This window comes from Carassius carassius, chromosome 28 (genome assembly GCF_963082965.1).
Source record: "Carassius carassius chromosome 28, fCarCar2.1, whole genome shotgun sequence".
In the NCBI taxonomy this organism is placed as follows: Eukaryota; Metazoa; Chordata; class Actinopteri; order Cypriniformes; family Cyprinidae; genus Carassius; species Carassius carassius.
Window position 1 is genome coordinate 19,284,060 of NC_081782.1, and position 14,449 is coordinate 19,298,508.

Here is a 14,449-nt window from a genome sequence, read left to right on the forward strand (position 1 = left end):
ATTTTTTTTTTTTCCTTCCGATTACACGAACCCACTCACGTGCCGGGCGCTCATTTCATATTTGCCCCTGCTGTGTTCCGTTAGTTTCGCCTGACTTGAGTTCTCCTCTCATACTCTGTAACGATGTATACTTTTTACCTCAAAGTCACAAGTTTCTGCCATCCGCGCTGACAGAACGCCTGTTTGCGTGCATGTAGAGAAGCAGCGCTTCAGGCGGAGGCATGCATGCTTATTGGCAGCAGTGAAGATCTACCCCTATAACGCCCACTAACGTGCTCCAAGACGAGCAGACGCTTCGTGCGTATTTGTCTTCTAACTCACCCATCTATCAGGATGATATTGCAAGAGGCTTCCTTTTTGAGGATCTACACCTCTGACGGATTAGATTGTCATGTATTTCAGCAGCATACGGATATGTATTCTTTATTGAAAGGTGAAACTGAAAAGCCAAGGAAACTAGATATCTGATTCGCCGTACCTGGGAAGAAGGATCGAGCACAAGAATGGGAACTATTAGTGCGCGAAAGCAAAAGTAGAGGAAAAGATTGCGGTCCTTGAAGAAAATGAAAGCGTGTTTTTTTTTTTTTTTTTTTTTTTTGGTGCACATTGTGAAGAACATTGAGCTACTGTGCAACCATACCGAACCTGTCTGCTCTTTTCCCCGGCTTTAATTAGCGCTATCCCACCCCGTCCTCATTCAACGACCACCGGCTTTCACTTTCACCGGAGGAGAAGGCGCATCGTTGTGGAAAGGTAACCTTTTCTAAAAAATACTCACTTTTTGCGATTAATTGACAGCGCAGCGCAAACTATTTTTCTCTTCTTGATTTCCAGCGCGTTTTTGCGCATCTTTTGGGTTGAGTTTGGATTCCGATGAATACAAAGCTTTTTTTATGAATTATCAGTATAATGTTCTTCCAGATGCAATGATCTCGAGGTGTTTCTCTGCACGGATGCTGAGTAATGGTCAGCAATGCACCAGAGCCACGATTCTCCCCATTGTGAATTTGATACCTCACTTTCTCCTCTTTATTTGCATATGTGATTACTTGAATTTTGGGTCTTGCAAAATTGTGATTTAACTGAGCAAAATAATGTTTAGACAAACTGTACACTATATAAGCGTTCTTATAACGTTAGGGTTAGGGTTGTGGGTTAGTTCTGTCTGACAAGATATTTTACCCATGGTGGCAGCACACCCTGATAGGTTTTTCTGCATCACAAGATGTTCTGCCTACATTTATACTGCGATAGTACAGGGGTTTTCTGCTTGTGATTTTAAAGATAAATACTGGTTTAAGTGCACCAGACCTCTTGATATAATCTAACAGCAAAGATATGTCCAAAACCTAGATAAAAAAAATGTATGTAGACTGTATTCTGAGTTAGTGGCAGGTCATCAAAATCATGCTATTTTTTTTAATCCTCATTTGGAATTCATTCACATGCAAAAATGTCCTGTGAGGATCATCATGATGCCAAGTGAAATGTGTCATCAATGTTATCTTATATTCATTAACAAACACTGTTTAATACAAGATCAGATTTTTATCTTTCTAGTATTTGTGCTTTAAATGGAACATAAACCCCACTTGGTCCATGCCTATATGCATTGCATATATGCCTGTTAATGCTGTCCAACAATTGGAGGAGTTTTGAATGTCAAGTTGCAAAGCTCATTATGTCTTATTCTTGTCCACAGGTAGGGGGCCATGGTGGGCCTGTAGATGAGTTCTTGTGCTGTATTGCCTATAGCTTCTGCATCCTGAAAATTGAGTCATGTCAGGTGCAGGTGGTTATTTCATAACTGGTCTTAATTTAATCCGTATGTGCTGTAATAGCAAACATATGTTTCTTTCTCTTTAATGCCCTTCAACATGATCACCATCTGAGTTGTGTTATTTCATTATATTGTTTCTTTATTGCCATATTGGGTTTGATGGGATATGCAAATGAAAAAAAAAGAAGAAAAAAAAAAAAAGAAATGCTTATTCCGACTTATCACAGGGTTTCTGCTGGTCATAAAAGGCTTAATTAGCCCTTCCACAAATTAAGGCCTTAAATGTCTTAAATCAGAACAGAAGGTCTCAAATTCATAACGGCATTCATAGTAAAATTGTTACAAAAAAATAAATAATAATTATTAAAAAAAAAAAAAAATTCTACAACTTTCCAGTAAAATTATATTAAAATCCATAAATATTTTCTCATAAAACTTTTTCTTTTCTTTTCCTCAAGCCAGTGTATCTTGTTTTAAGAATCATTAGATATTTGCACAGGAAAACAAAACTAAATATATATATATATATGTGTGTTTGTGTGTGTGTGTGTGTGTGTGTGTGTGTGTGTGTGTGTGTAAATGAGTAAGTTATGACAGAACTTTCATTTTTGGGTGATCTATCATTTTAAGGACCATATAAATATAATGTATTAAAATTCAGTTTATTTACCACACTTTGTTAGTATTATTATTATTATTATTCATTTTTATAAAAAAAAATTCACATAGTCTTAAAACGATTTAAATTTACCTGCAGAAACCCTGTTTTAGAATGTTGTAGAGTTGTAGAATGACCACATGCAGTCCCGTATTCTCCTTTATGGATAGATGATTGGTGATGTTACATCCAAATATAAGGCAGGATGAATGAAATGCAAATACATAGAGCTAGATTTGGGACCAGTACATTCCATTATTACAGTTTGCACATGGCAGTGCCATTTGTTTAGGGAGTCACCGTTTAGCTGTGAGAACTGGGTTGGTTTTGCTGCATCTGTCACAGCGACCACAGTATGGCTATTTTCTCTCACATGCTGCATAGTTATGCATTCCCTGTTGTGTGAAATGAAAAAGTGACTTTGAATTAGATTGATTTGAAAGGTTTCCCAGGTTTCTTTAGCATTTCAAAGCTCATACTGGTGTCAAATGAACAGCGAGAAAACACATGGTGGAAAAGGGCACGCTAAAAGCTTAAAATTGCACTGATTGGACTTCCACTCTCCTGTTGGAACCTCTCTGAGCTCTGAGGGTACAAATAATCCTTTTAGAAAGGATGTGTTTTTAAGAGTTTTTTCCAGAAAAAAAAAAGCCACCTAACATTCCTCCAAAAATGTTAATTTATTCAGTCCTTTGTTTATTTACATTTTAATTTACTGACAAGACACTAACGTCTGGAGTTAATTTAAATTTTTATATTTTTTTTCAGAAACTATTTATTTATTTATGCATGTATGTATATGTGGATTGATTGATTTATTTGTGCAGCTAAATTAACTTATTTCAAGTAATCATTATAAAGAATGTAAATAAAATAAAACAAAATACATTAACTGACCCCAAACGTATTATTATTATTAGATTATATGAAGCAAGATTATACATAAATATGTTTAAAATTCTATATAAATCCACAGTATTTGGTAAAATGTTGTGTTGTGGTCATCATTATTATTATTATTATTAGTAGTAGTTTCATTATTGTTGTTATTATTATTATTATTATTATTATTATTGTTGTTGTTGTTGATGTTGATGTTGTTGTTACTGTAATTAGAAAAACAGAAAATCTCAAAAATATTTTTTTAATTATTAAAATAAAATAGAAATGTAAAAAAAAAAAAATAGCCTTAATTCCACATCAAGTATGGGCTAATAGTTTCACATTAGTCAGCGTTGTTGGTTTCATGGTTTCGTTGATCTTCACAAAATGTAATTTAACCATCGTTTGTTGTATAATTCCATAAGAGCCTCTGCGTCTGAGTGGAATATTTCAGATGTTCCCCTTTTTCCTCACTCCTCCTCTGCCATCCATCACGAGCTGCACCGCTCACCATGTATGCAGACGAGACCGTATTCTGATCGATCTCTCCATCCCAGTCATATTTTCCAGCATGTGGTAGAACCAGGGTGCACACTCCAATCTCCCGAGAGAGTGGGCTCACCATGAAGCAGAGTTGTGCTCAGGGAGGATTGGAATGGAAGTCGAAAGCGAGCTAGGGAAAGGAAGAGAAAGACCCTCTCTTTCTCTCTCCCAGGGGTGCAGAGTTCTGTATTAACGAGAGGCAGTGATGAGTGGGGTCTGCAATTACCCTCGGGCCTCCGTCACGCCACAGCTGCCTCAGCTTGCGGCTAATTGCGCCGATGTATTAGCCTGTGTGTTGCTCTTCTATTACCTACTACTCTTCCCACTCCCTCTCCTCGACGCTTAACACGGCCGGCGACCGCTCTAAATGAACTCTTGCCACTTTTGAGTTGATGCCCAACAACAGAGTTTGGCCAGCGGTGCTTAAACAGGCAGACGTGTAATTTTCCAGTTGATCTGGCCCAGAAGCCAATGCAGATACACATCGCGGTCAGCGGGAGGCTGTGAAACGGGTGGGGAGTGAAGCAAAGGAAAGAATGGTGGAGGACAGGCCTGTTCTTCCATTGTGTTGTGAAGCACATCAATATTCTACTTAAACATTTCACACCTCAGCAAAATCAATGGTTCTCTGCTAGACCTAAAAGCTTTTGAGCCCTAATGTGTTTATATTTGGTATTTGCAACAACTCACTTCAAATCCTATTCTTTGTCAGACTTGTTTTATTGTAAAAAAGTCAGCAATAGGACTCTGCTTGATTTAATTGTCCCTTTACGTCGGATTGGATGCCAGCAGCACTTAAACTGCCAACTGTTACTTTCCCCCAGAAACCTGGCAAAAAAGGTCAAAATCCATAATCAAGGTGCAGCAGGCAGCGCGATGAGAAATTTAACTTTTGTTACGGTATTCAATGAAGGTCAAAATAAATGAGGAGAAGCGGCGTCATTCCACAGACATCCCTATCTGGACCATATTAGTTTTCTCAGAGGACCCCTTGAGTTAGTCGAAAAACAGTAGGTAATTTGCTATTTTGTGTTTCTTGTGTGTGTGTGTGGGGGGGTGGACACAAAAGCGTTTGATTTCGGAGGATTTAAGTCACAAAGTATGTCTGTGAAACACAAATTAACCTGACCTCCTCAGGGAAAACTAGTCCTGTCCAAAAAGGGCTTAAGAACAGGAGCTGTCACAGTATGCAGTTACCACGCTCTCACTGGAGTAGCTACTCACATTTGGAATAATACAAGGATTTGGCAGCTACTTTTTGTATAAAACCAGTTGTAACCAGGATCCAAAATAAGTCTTTAGTGATGCCAAAAAATCTGTCAGGTGAATAGAGAAAATTTGGTGGCGACTGACTGACTGACTGAATGAATGAATGTCCATTCATTCATTAATTTATTCATTCATTCATTCTAACCAGCCAAGATCTTTTTAATTATAAAATATATGATCAGAATTGTAATAATTTAGTCATATAATTTTAATAATTATGTTATTTGAGTATAAATAAATAAATAAATAAAAACATTTTATTATTTACAAACAACAATTGCAGCTCTCGACAGTTACCTATGGCTATGACTTTATTAATACAGTTGTCTAATTTATTTTGTAGACTCAAGCATTCAGAAATCATTGAAAATAAAATTAAGCAGTATTAGTATGACAAAACCATGGTTTATTTTTGTAAGGGTTGTGAGGCCAACATGTTATTTGTTGAAGAAATTATAGGGTCTGTGTCATCATAAAGAAAAAAAGGTGGCCAAAAATGAAAGATTAAGTGAATATTTGAATTAAATATTTGGCCAGTAGCCTAATCAAGGATTTGATTGTCCTGTAAGTGTAGCAATTACCCTTTGGCTCCCTTTGCACGCATTTGTAATAGCATGTTATGTACATACATTTTATATTTATTTATTAGCATAGATTATGCATTTTAACAGTGTTATTAACCAATCATTATTGCCTCATTGTTTTTATTTAATGCATTTGAAGTCATTTTAAAAGTTATTGGTGTCTTGGGTCTGTTTTTATAACCAAAAGAAATTATTATCTCAATACTTCTTTGTAAATTATTGTTTGAAGTAACAAAATCATGGCTGATTTGCAGTTACCATGGCTACAAGAATGATTATTTTTGGTGTTATTCTTGTTAAAACCATGGCTAATATTCGTAAGGGAACATTGAAAGTCTAGAATATTAGATGCATTGGTGGAGAAATTATTTTCAACATTAAAACACATTATTAAGGTCAACAGCTAAAAACTGTTTCAAGGAAATGTGCTTGAAGTGATGTACGGACTTCGTTTTTACCTTTAACAAATTATTTACAATTTATTTTAATGAATAAAAAAAAAAAAAAAAAAAAAAAATTTTGGACGCCCCCTGGAAGCTGGTTTTCTACACAAACTGTGTTTTTTATCTAAATACAAACACATGCACGTGTATATTTAAGAAAAATATGGTATGTTTATACATTGATATATATTTATATATAATGTAAAATATAAGAATTTAAATATATAAATGTGTATACATGTAAATATTTTCAAAATATATAATGTATGTGTTTTCATGAAATTTTCATTCCCAATAAAATAATATTTTATATGATTACTTTTAAACAAATAATTGTGTATTTTTTCCCTATATAATTTTTGTGCTGATATTTATTACTAACATTGTTTATATATATATATATATATATATATATATATATATATATATATATATATATATATATATATATATATATATATATATAATTATTATTTATTTTAATTCTGAATAAAAATATGATTAAATATTATTAATTATCTAAGTGATTGTTCAAGTAATATATTAAATTTCCCTGTTTTTTTTATATATATATATATATATTTGCAGAAAACATATCAACCAGTTTGCAAAAACAGACTGTTGTGATTTTATTCCTCACATTTTAGTTTTGTTTGCTCAATAATTCCTGATCTTTGCAGCATCTGAGGTTGAAAACAAATTGAAGAAAATGTTTTGTTCTCTGCTTCCTCAGAGGACGTGTGACAACCATTGAGCTTTATTAGACCATTTGTATCCCCTCGCATTTCCACATTGAGACCTAAATCATATAATTTCAGAAAGTGATGGTTGGTCATTTTAGTTTTTTATGTATTTAGAGTTTATTTGTGCTCAGGGAATGTTAATACAGAACTGTAAAAAGATTCCTTATTGTGTAACACATAAAAAATACATGTCGATAGTGTTACCACTTGTCCTTACCAACAGCTTTTCCCCACCATAAGCAGTTTTAAATTTCAAATGTACTTTAAATAATAATTATGTGAAACATGACCCAGAAAATGTAGTACTTGGCTTGCTCAGTTCAAAATCCCGTCTTTAGCATACAATATCTTCAACATTGTCTCTGTTGGTATAATTAAGGTCTGCTTAAGTGCAATTTATGTATTTGCCCTGCACTCCAAAGACCTCTATTGATCTACGGTTACAGCCAGTCAAACCACAGCCAAAGCCTTTACTAATCCATTCTGGGGTTCCTGCAGAGAAACGGATCCAGCACGGTGGGAAACCATCACTTCCTATTTGGCCTTTCAAGGATGACCGATCCCTATAGTCTGTCTTCTTTTTTCCTTGGCTCAGTGAAAATCACTTTATGACATGGTCCCAGCAAAATCGCATTCACCGCTGTCTGACTGGCGCTGGGTCTGGCGTTAAGTCTGAGTGAACGCTCTGCTTTCTTCATTCGGGGTTGATCAGCAGCATGCCCTCAGATAAGGATATTGATGTTGGCATAGGAAAATGGTGAAGATGAAGACCTAACAGTTCTTCATCAAATGAAGGCATATATTCAGATGTGTGGCTTAGTCAAGCTCACTTTTGTAAATTTGTTGGAGTTTTTATTGATATTAATGTTCAGAATTGAGTTGCGCAAATTGCCTTCATAGTATTTCATTGTATTTCAGATGTCACATTGTGAAAGTTGATTTTCGGAAACGTACTTTACCAGACATTCTAGTTCTCACTAGTCAAAACCAAAGAAAACTTGTCTTCCCATATCTGTATCCTTAAGAAACCCAGACATAAAGTTGAGTGCTCTAATTATTCTTTTTATCTGCATTTCATAAGAGTAACGAATCATATGGTGCCTCTGGAACTGAGAGGCTTTAAATGATTCAGTCCAGAGGCGTAGATTATGCGGGGGACGTGTCCCCCCCACTTTTATCATCACAGAACTTCGTCCCCCGCACTTTTTCGGACAAGTGTGTTCGTATAGAGGTTTTCAAGAGCTGGTGTGAATAAATATAGATTTAAACTCAAAGAGACAGGATAGTCTGTGCATGACCTGATGTTTTCTTCGGACCGAGAAGGAGAAATGAATATCACGGAGCGCTAAACTCTCCTGCAGTGTGTGTTTCATTCATACTCAAAGCCGGAGGGCACTCTCGCGCAGAAAGTCATAACAGGAAATGGGCAACAGCGTCCAGCTATCCAGCTTGTTTTTGTTTTTTTCAAGTCTAAAAAAATCTCCAGCAGGTGATAAATAAAATATATGAACAATGCAGTGCTAATTGACATAGCATTTATTACAGTATAGAAACGATTCTGCCTTATTAGGAGATAAAAAGTGTTTGTAGTATATAAACAAATCTAAAAAAAAAAATATGTGTTATTGTCTAGCAGTTATAGATTTCTAAGCCAATTAAAAGATAGAAATTAGAGAAAAATTACAGTTGCCTATAGTATCCGCTACCAGTCAAACGTGTTTGAACAGTAAGCTTGTTAATGTTTTTTAAAGAAGTCTTGCCTGCATTTATTTGATCCAAGTACTGCAAATCAGTGAAATTTTGAAATATTTTTACTAGCCTATTTAAAATAGCTGTTTTCTATTTTAAAATATTTTAAAATGTTATTTATTGAGATTCAAAAGCTGAATTTTTTTGCATCATTACTCCAGTCGCACGATCCTTCAGAAATAATTCTGATTTTCTGATTTGCTGCTAAAAAGGAAAGAAAAGAAAAAAAAACTCTTATTATGATAATTTGATGAATAGACAGTTCATAAGAGCAGCATTTATCTGAAATAGAAATCTCTTGTAAAGTGATGTCTTTATCGTCACTTTTGATAAATTTAAAGAATCCTTGCTAAATAAAAGCATTAATTTCTATAATAAAAAAAACAATATATATATATCTATATATATATAGATATATATATATATATATTGTAAGAGGGGCTGTAGACCATAGGAGGAAACTTCCGTCTCTTGAAAATGGGTCCGTCAAAATAATGCAGGCATACACACAAACTGAAACATTTACTGCCTTTTATTTGATAGAGCTCATAATATATATATATATATATATATATATATATATATATATATATATATATATATATATATATATATGTATATGTGTGTCTCTGTGTGTGTGTAATTTCTGTCCCCTCACTTCTGAAAAGATGGCTACGCCCCTGATTCAGTGTCTTGAGATAGAAAGGATTTCAGTCTATAGGGTGGGATTTTTTGTTCAAAGTGTCACATTCTTATCATTAAGTCTCTTTCCCCTTATCAGGCCATGGAAAAGTGTGAACTTTTTCAAAATATATAATATGGCTTGTGAACTGAAGGTTAAGCATTTAAAACAGAATACTTTCTCTTATTCCACAAAGCAGAGCCGGCGCGTGTTTTAGAAGCTGAATTTCTCTGAATTTGAGTGCCTTGTTTTAGAATGACGTAGGTTATTATGCACGAGAATTAAGCGCAAGAAGCTGCTAGACCTGAGATGAGAGCACAGCATTCAAGACGTTTGAGTGAGGCGGCGATGCCCCTCCGTGACGCCAGCCCTGCCACAAAGACAACAGACAACCTGTATTAAAACAGTGATTTCTCAAAGAGTGTAAAAACTATCTTGTGTTTCCATGTTGCTTTGTCTGAGTGTCCGTAATTGGGCATTTATGGTGCGTTTCATATGTACTTGCAAGTTCCCAGTAGGAACGTTAACTGGAATGCCCTCCCAAGTCATAGTTCTGACTTGGGACCTCGGAGGAATCGCAACAACTCCAACTTCAGAATCCAATATGGCTGCTCAGTGCATCAAGAGAGGAGAAACAGTAGTAATGTATTGTTTTTTACCACTTCTGTTTATTTGGTGCACATGGTACTATTGAACTTATATTTGTGGACATGATACTATGGCATTATCTGTTCAAAATACCACTTTTTATATTTTTAATCAACTGGTATTGCTAACAATGGGTGCATCCATCTTGGTTTTCTGGCTTCTCTATTGGAACACAGACTACTTGGGTGTGACGTCATTTCCAGCGCCGATTTCTGAGGTAAATCAATTTCAGATGTAGCCTTAGTAATCCTGAAGACCTTGATTAGCTCAGTTCAGTTCAGTATGTTGAATTTATTTTATTGAAGTTAAACTCTGAATGAATGTGACCCTCCATTAACTCATGTAGTACACACATTCACTCAATTAACTAAGTATGTTTAAGATGTATGTCTTATGGTTCCCCTTAGTAATTTGTCAATGGAAGCCTGTTTTTGCCTCAGAGTAAAATATATAAAATAATAATAAAATAAAAAAAATAATGTAATTGTTATTGCATCTTACGGCTTTTCAGTGAATTTATAGCTCATTACATGACTTCTTATAATTGTCCATTAGCATTTATTTGCATACAAAATGCGAGGTTCATGCATATTTTTCTGCATTCCAAAATTAAGAGGTGCATTCCACTTTACTTTGTTATGCATTTCCCTTGCTATCTTCTCTCTGTCTCGTTGACATTAGATGTACTGTATCATTGCTCACATTGCACAAGTGGCCACGACTGGTGTAACCCTTGAAATTAGTTGAGTTGAAACACCCTATACCCTTGATTACACTGAAAACATAATTGTGTATGAAGAAGCATGCCGAATGCTGATCTGCACATTATGCTGTCTAGATATTTGTCAGAATTACTTTAACAAACAGTGAAGAAGGATGTGGTGACCCGGTCATGTCTGATATCCTAGCTTTGTAAACTGTGCATGCAGCAAATCTCCTTCTAAGAATACGGTCAATTCCAAAGTGTTTTATTCAAACAAAATGATCTTGGGAGACTTTTTTCTACCTTCTGTAATTTGTGCACTGTATTTATTTATTTATTTATTTATTTTTTCCTGTGCTTATGCAATGACTCAGATCACTGGTGCCACTGGTGTTGAGTCTTGGATTTTGTTATCAATTTGTGTCGCAGTGATTTATTTTTAAAACTAATTGAATTATAGTTGTTATGAAGTCATTGTAAAGTCATGTAGTCACCGTCTCTCGAATCATAGTAATTTTGTTTATTAAGTCAAGCAAGTCGCTAGACTTTAAATTTGCGACTTGAGCAAATCATTGAGTAAGTATTTTTACAATTTGGATATATTATTTATTTAACAATCTTTTTAAAAGATGCAGTGATGCAATAGGTGCAGTGATGCAATAGATGATAAAGTATTAACTTGAACTAAGTTTTATTTTTTTTACTCTGAGGCAGAAACTTGTTTTCATTGTTGGTGTACTCTGATGGAGGCAACATTTTCGCCTAGGGCGCCTCTTTGTCATGATGGGCAAAAGGGGCCTTGAAAAGTGTATGGAAAACTTGTTTTGAAATTGGAGCATTTTGCAGTTCCCTTTGGTGCAACTGGCTGCAAGGAAAATTCCCAGTTTGCTTTCACCTTTTTAACTGAGTTGGGTGCATTTTTACAGTTGTCTCAGCTTCCTGTTGATATTATTATTTTTTTTTTATTATTATTCATTCTTTCCCAGCTCATTGAGATGTGTGAGTAGCTGTCATACACAGTGAGATATTGTAAACCGAGAAAACACAGCATCCTGAAATGGATTTTATCTCCGTCGTGTTTTACAGGTTGGCGTGTAACTGCGGGGAGAAGTGTGTTTATCAGCTTTGTCTCTTGACATAGTCATCTCCGGCTGCAGCTTCAGTGGTGATGGAGTCAATCATCCATGACCTTCGACTACACCTTCCTCTGTCTCTTTCTTTCTGTCTTTTTGTCTCTCTGTACAGCTCAGCTCAGCTTTGTTTCTTTCTATGCCATACAGTATAAATAGAAATGTTCTCAGTGACCATCTGCCTGTTCTCATTGGCGGGTGTGACGGGTCAGATTATGGGATCCGTGTAGACATCCGGCGGGACGGCTTTTACGTCTGTTCTAGTCCTTTTACCACGTGCATACAGATGTGCTGCTCTGGGCTACATATTAGGGCTCGTCTCTTGAGCTGTGGATTTACTGAAAGTGATACAGCTGGTGATTGTGGGGGATAGTGTTTGTATGTGTGTTTTGTGAGCATTTTGGGTATCCCATAATGGGTTCATGGAAGATTACTGACCTAATCTCTGCAAAACAATGACACATTCAAGAGTCTCGGCCTCGAGAGGGCTCGACCCCCTACCTGAGCGTGAACTGATGTGGCATATTTATTGCCTGATGTGCCAAAATTTACGAAGTGTTCATCTAATATGTCAGAATATTTTTAAATATGCAAGAGGAAATTAAAATAGCATATATTTGCCAGTAGATGTATGTGGGTCACTGACGAATAAGAGTATCTAAGAGTGCAATATCCTAACATCTAGTTGAAAATTTTCTAGAAATGTATCCTTTGTATTCATTTTGGTTTTACATTGTTTTACAAAAGTTTCTGTGAGTTTCCTCCCACAGCCCAAAGACATGCAGGAAAGGTTAACTGGACACTATAAATTGTCCTTGACTTGTGTATGGATCGACTTGTGTATGTATTAACTATATGGATTAACCATGAATATAGCTGTAGATGCTGGATTTTTTAAAGAATTAAATAAACAAAGAAAAATGAGGTACAAGTAGTACAAATTTATAGTCACATCACATGGCTTTGATGACCACACCATATGACTTTAATTTGGCGGGCAAAAGTTTTAAATGTAATTTTAAATAGTAAAGTAAGTAATAATTATTTTATATTATTATTTTTTTATTTTTATTTTTTTAAATATATTTGCATTTTATATAGTTATTTAATTTGAAATGAGAAAATTTAGCATGTTTCTCTGACCGCTGTGTGTGGGGCAGTGTCAGCCAGCTACTATATGATCACAAATATCACTGTTTAGTCATAATGTAAATCTTTTTAATGATTGCAAATGGACTATTTAGAGTTAAAGCCCAAGTGAAAGCCCAAGGTCTAGCAACATGTATGTGCACTGAACATGAGGACTTATTTCAAAGGAACAATAACTGAGTGGGAACAGGATTGAGAGAGGTAAAGAGAGAGTCTGCCCCAGCTGCTCTTCAATCATATCCTGTCTGGCCTGGTTACTTAATGGCGATCATATGATTTAATGCTAGATTAAGCACATGCTCGACTGTTAAAATAACGCCCCCTCTTAGCTAAAAGTCACTCAGGGTTTATTGCCCTGAAACAGCTCTCAATCTGCCCCCACTGTTAAATTATCACAAAATCGTTCCACCAAAATACAGTCCAGAGAACCGCTGGAGATGCTTTTTACCCTTTAATGCTTTTGACCTTGGTTCTGCGAATGTAGTGTCACTTGTTCAGCCTGTAATGCACATTGGCCAGCATCTAGGAATTGTGGAATTTGAGAACTGCTTCTCTTTTTCTGGCCTCAGTTTTCACAGTTTCAAACAAGAAGCCGTTTTAGAGTAGAGTAAAACTAATCCTTCCCGCCTCCCCTTATGTAGCAGTGATTTGATTGCTACTATATGCAGAGCACACAATGTGTAATCGACCACAGTATCTAACACTAATGAGTCAACAAACATTATGCAATACAAGTGCCTGAGTAATGTGCTTCTTTAGCTTTTCTGTAGCTAGTCTTTGTCTATAGCCTATAGTCTAAAGAATCATCGCTTTTGCATATTGCATTTGTTGTCCTAATAAAGGGACAGTTCATCCAAAAAGTGACAGTTCTGTCATGAATTACTTGAAGATCCAAACCTGTTAGACATCTTTGGATCACAAATTAAAATATTTTTCAAGTTTGAAGAACTGACATTTTCAAGACGGTAAGAACTTAGTTAAAATCCACGTGACATCAGTGGTTCAACCTTAATTTTATGAAGCTTAAATAAAAAAATAAAATAAAATAATAATAAAAAAAAAATTATCACATTATGACCCTATCGTAGGTCTGTGCAATTAATCGCATGCGATTGTCATGTGCATCTTGTCAGTAAACTCGGTTTTCGTGATGTAAAATCACCATCACCTGCTTTCAGATGGAACAGAATTCAATATACAGAGCCATAGTTCACTGACAGTTCACTAGGCGATATCACGTTCACAATCGAAAGTGATTCATTTGTGATTATGAACGCGATATTGACAGTAAACAACAATTTTGACGATCTAAGTGCATCTAAGGCGCAGGTGCGCGCGTCCCAATCCGATTTTACTAGTTTAATGATGGAAAACCGGTCGGTGCATGGTCTATAAGGGTTGTCCCTGTTCTCTTGATGCGTAATGTGTTTTGGGCATAATGTGTAATAAACCAATCAGAGTCTCATCTCCCATTCCCTTTAAGAGC

At 35.5% G+C, this 14,449-nt stretch overlaps 1 protein-coding gene across 2 annotated transcripts in view; it reads left to right on the forward strand.

Moving 5' to 3' along the window:
* The first annotated feature begins 201 nt into the window (after window positions 1-201).
* LOC132108165 (leucine-rich repeat and fibronectin type III domain-containing protein 1-like protein) overlaps window positions 202-14,449 on the forward strand; it is a 134,558-nt gene continuing 120,310 nt past the window's right edge. For both annotated transcript variants that reach the window (XM_059514756.1, XM_059514758.1), the window contains exon 1: window positions 202-753. The gene's annotated coding sequence lies outside the window, so the exon portion shown is untranslated. The remainder of the gene's footprint in view (window positions 754-14,449) is intronic.